Below are 5,301 nucleotides of genomic sequence, written 5' to 3'. Positions count from 1 at the left end.
CCAATTTAAAAACAATTGCGTAATAAATTGTTTCACACTGCAAATGCAACCTTGTAAAGTGTGTTTATTGAGTAGATTTAAACGACAGTTACGCATGGCTGCACTATATGGTTGGTTCATCTCATCAGCTGATTTTATTTCTTTCATTTCACTGGAGTAGGGAAAAGAAGATGGCAAACTCAAAATGAAACCAAAACATTGAACACATTTTCTTACAACACACAAAAATTTCAAAGTTTTGTGTTTTCATTCCATTCCATTCGCCTAATACCAACACGCACATTGTGACAGTCTGAACAAAGGTATGTTGTTGATGTAGAGCTGAGCCCACCAGCTATCAAATTACTAGGGGGACTCATGTAACCGTATAAATGCCTTATAAAGTGTGTAAACGTATAAATTTATCTAGTGCGTAAACGAGCTGTCAAATTTTGTATGAAAAATCATTTACACAGTTTGTATAAATTTACGCGCACATTTCATTAGGGGGACTTATGTAACCGTATAAATGCCTTATAAAGTGTGTAAACGTATAAATTTATCTAGTGCGTAAACGAACTGTCAAATTTTGTATGAAAAATCATTTACACAATTTGTATAAATTTACGCGCATATTTCATTTAGGGGACTCATGAAAGCATATAAACTTATAAGGTGTAAAATTATATCCATTTACACACGCTGTTATATGAACGCACCTAGAAATACTCTTGATAAACTTGATTGTTTATCAGATGTATTATTGCCAAACAAAAATTCTTTGATTGTTAACAAATTAAAAAATGCCAGGATTAAGTGAAAAATCAAAACTAAAACGTCTTAACTAAGTTATTCTTGTAAATGACTTGCTGATGTTGGAGATTTCTGATAAAAATGCCTGCTGTAATGTCTGCAAGGTTGCATTCCTTTGAGTTTACCGCGTTTACACAATGAAATGTGCGCGTAAATTTATACAAATTGTGTAAATGATTTTTCATACAAAATTTGACAGCTCATGCGTAAACTAGATAAATTTATACGTTTACACACTTTATAAGGCATTTATACGGTTACATGAGTCCCCCTATTGTGTAAACGCGGTAAACTCAAAGGAATGCAACCTTGCAGACATTACAGCAGGCATTTTCATCAGAAATCTCCAACATCAGCAAGTCGTTTACAAGAATATCTTAGTAAAGACGTTTTAGTGTTGATTTTTCACTTAATCTTGGCATTTTTTAATTTATATAACAATCTAAAATATTTGTTGGGCAATAATACAGCTGATAAGCAATCAAGTTTATCAAGAGTATTTCTAGGTGCGTTCATATAACAGCGTGTGTAAATGGATATAATTTTACACCTTATAAGTTTATATGCTATCATCAGTCCCCCTATTGTGTAAGCGCGGTAAACTCAAAGGAATGCAACCTTGCGGACATTACACCAGGCATTTTCATCAGAAATCTCCAACATCAGCAAGTAAAGACGTTTTAATTTTGATTTTTCACTTAATCTTGGCATTTTTTAATTTGTATAACAATCAAAAAAATTTTGTTTGGCAATAATACAGCCGATAAACAATCAAGTTTATTATGAGTATTACTAGGTGCGTTCATATAACCGCGTGTGTAAATGGATATAATTTTACACCTTATAAGTTTATATGCTTTCATGAGTCCCCCTATTGTGTAAATGATTTTTCATACAAAATTTGACAGTTCGTGTACGCACTAGATAAATTTATACGTTTACACACTTTATAAGGCATTTATACGGTTACATGAGTCCCCCTAATTTGTATAAATTTACGCGCACATTTCATTAGGGGGACTCATGATAGCATATAAAGTTATAAGGTGTAAAATTATATCCATTTACACACGCGGTTATATGAACGCACCTAGTAATACTCTTGATAAACTTGATTGTTTTTCAGCTGTATTATTTCCAAAAAAATGTTTTTGATTGTTATACAAATTAAAAAATACCAAGATTAAGTGAAAAATCAAAACTAAAACGCCTTTACTTGCTGATGTTGGAGATTTTTGATGAAAATGCCGTCTGTAATGTCTGCAAGGTTGCATTCCTTTGAGTTTACCGCGTTTACACAATGAAATGTGCGCGTAAATTTATACAAATTGTGTAAATGATTTTTCATACAAAATTTGACAGCTCGTGCGTAAACTAGATAAATTTATACGTTTACACACTTTATAAGGCATTTATACGGTTACATGAGTCCCCCTAATATCTTAGTATAGGCGTTTTAGTTTTGATTTTTCACTTAATCTTGGCATTTTTTAATTTGCGAATATTCTTATGTTATTTAGCATTTGCGTGAATAAAGAATCTAATATTTCTCTATACTATAGTATGTATACATAAAACCAGTGCGCTGTTGCATTTTATCAGAGTTGCCATAGTAATATTTTATTATCAGTTATTTGTATGCAATATTTTACTTTTGGCAACTCTGTTCGATCGTCATCGTGTCGTGATCACGGGCGTTAATAAACGAGCAATGATCGGCTGATGGTGGTCCGCAAACGCATTGCAAAGGGTATTGTTAGAGTACTCCAACATGAAGAAAATGGAACACGTAATCCAACAATTTTTGCAGGGTAGTCTTGATCGAATGAGTGTCACAACACCGAATGAAAATTCGTTCGATCAGCTCTTTCGACTACAGTCTAAGATCGAATTTGTCTCATAATAGGGGCCTATATTTCGATTAATTTATGCCGTTACGAGGTACCGTTCATTGTGAATCAAACTAAGTGTGATATCTTCTCCATCGACGTCAAAATTCCAAAGTGATTGGATCACCTGATTTGTAGTTTACTATCGCTGTCTCATTCTGTATCTCTTTCTATCACCCGCTGAAGATAGCCGGCCCTATGCGCCGCCATATTGAACACCCTGTCAAAACGCTAAAAAGTAGCCATATTGAACATCCTGTCAGGCAGTTGAGAGATAAGATATCACACTTAATTTGATTCACAATGGTACCGTTATGCGAACAAAATTAATATACTCTGTGAGCTCTGCTCAGCTGAGTATAAAAATATTGTAAATGCACAAAACTCGCTCAAATATCACATGGTTGCATTTAATTAAAGCTACTTCAAAATATCAACACAAAAATTTAGTTATTGTCCGTGATGACCAGTGTTTTCGTTATTTTAATGGTAATAACGCACAAAGAAGTTAACTGGAAACGTATTTTTATTGAAAATTCAATAATAAAAAAGCAAATGAGAAATATTTCAATATCCCTGTTCCGAAAATTGTTATCGTTCTAAATAAGTGTTGCCAATGTGCCATATAAAATGTACTTGCACGAAAAAGTACTAACGTACATTTGAACGTCCTCAATTGGTGATTAAACAGATGAAAAAAAGGCAATTCATTATAAAAGCTCTTAAGTTCTTTACTGGTTTGTAGGTTTGTAAATTGCAATAACAATATACTATTTTTCTAAGAAAAATATTCTTCTAAACACAATAGTTTGTAATTACAGTCAATTAACGTGGGTTCTATAGGTAGTTGTAGCTGTTTTGACAGCAAAGAAAATTTACTTTGAATACAAATCTGCTCAAGTAAGATAGAATTTAACCTTCCACAGCAATTTTAATCCTTTACCAATGCCGTGCAAATAGGCAGATAGACTAATGGTCCTTTTCAATCACTCGGGTCCTATATTTATATACCGTCAAACACTGTCACAACATCAGCTGTAAAAAACTTTAGTCCGATGGAGCCAGTCAATCTCTTTCTGGGGAGGGAAACTAATAACCTCTGAAGAGTTTCCACCAATGGAACATTTTTTTATGAAGGAAAACGGCGAAGGTGGCTCAGGTTAATAGAAAAAGCCTGAGTCGCTGTAGGACGATGCCATGGAAATGTACATATTTTTTTCGAAATTCTCGGAATTAGGAAGCTCCAACGAAATCGCCGATAGACCTATGTACTTTGATGTATTTAAATTTAAATGACTTACACTCAAGTATCTGTTTAGTGTAAGGTCAATGCACAATGTGTTCATTTGAAAAATACATTTTACAACAATAGCTGTGTTTTTTTTATTTCTATATACGTTTACGCTTAAACTTTATATGGACTGCTAAGCGACAAACTTTAAATACACCTCTGAAATTGCTGCGCATAAAATTTGTCCTACTAAAGGGCGAATTAATGGTGACTTATAACCATAAAGCCATAACCAGATAAAACAGCTGATCGAACCTACCTTAAAGAAATCAATGTAATCAAGTTAGCGTTATGGTATGGCACCATTAATCGATTACATTGATTTCCATAAGGTAAGTTCGATCAGCTGTTTTATCTGGTTATGGCTTTATGGTTATAAGTCACCATTAATTCGGCCTTAAATTTCAATACGCATTATACTCAGATGTAACTGAAATATGTGTTTATTTCACCCTCTACACTAATTCTATGTATTATATGTGTGTCCACAATTCATCGCAACTGATTCAACTATATGTTATACCCTATGGCCATCAAAGGGTTGTGTCTCCGCTTTTCGGTACACCCTGTTGCTGTAGCTAGTTGTTTAACCACAGCCGCTAGATGGGTCTCCTAAGCGAAGATAGGCGTTTTTTTTACGCGCAAACGTAAACGTATAGGCGTGTGAAAAAAAACACGGCTAATAGCAAAATAAGTAGGACATATAGTAACATTTTGACATATAGCAAGAAATCAATAGATTGTCCTTGCGAAGTTTCAACAAAATTCTACTATATCTTCAAGTTTTTGAAATACTTTATATATTCAAGAGCCCTATGCTATAGCAAGTTATCCGCGAGATATACCTAAAAAGGAAACCAATCAACTCAAAAGAGCCTCAAATTTTTTTTTATCTTACACGACTAATGAAAGAAACATCAACCCAATTACGAAGTATACAAAATCTGCTATGAAGTACTATTTCATGTATGTCTTCTTTTTCAACACCTTCAAGATGATTTAAGACTTTCTAGTTTTATAATAAACTACTTGAATAACTAGAAGGGGTTGTTATTTCTATTGACCAGTGTTACGCCTTTTTTGCACCCAACTCCTAAATTGATTTAACATATATAATGAAAGTATAGAAAAAAAATAACCCTGGGCAAAAGCATTTAGTACTGAATGGAAAAAAGTGTGCATTCATTTCAAGTTTACATTGATTAAAAATTGGGAATGGTTCCTACATTCACACTCTATATTGAATTATATTTTACCATTCTATAACACACTTTGGCTTTGAGTTAAAGTGTTTTAAGCCATTCAGGAATGGAGATTTATAATATGCAA

This window comes from Eurosta solidaginis, chromosome 1 (genome assembly GCF_040869045.1).
Source record: "Eurosta solidaginis isolate ZX-2024a chromosome 1, ASM4086904v1, whole genome shotgun sequence".
NCBI lineage: Eukaryota > Metazoa > Arthropoda > Insecta > Diptera > Tephritidae > Eurosta > Eurosta solidaginis.
Note: the sequence above shows the minus strand (reverse complement) of the source record.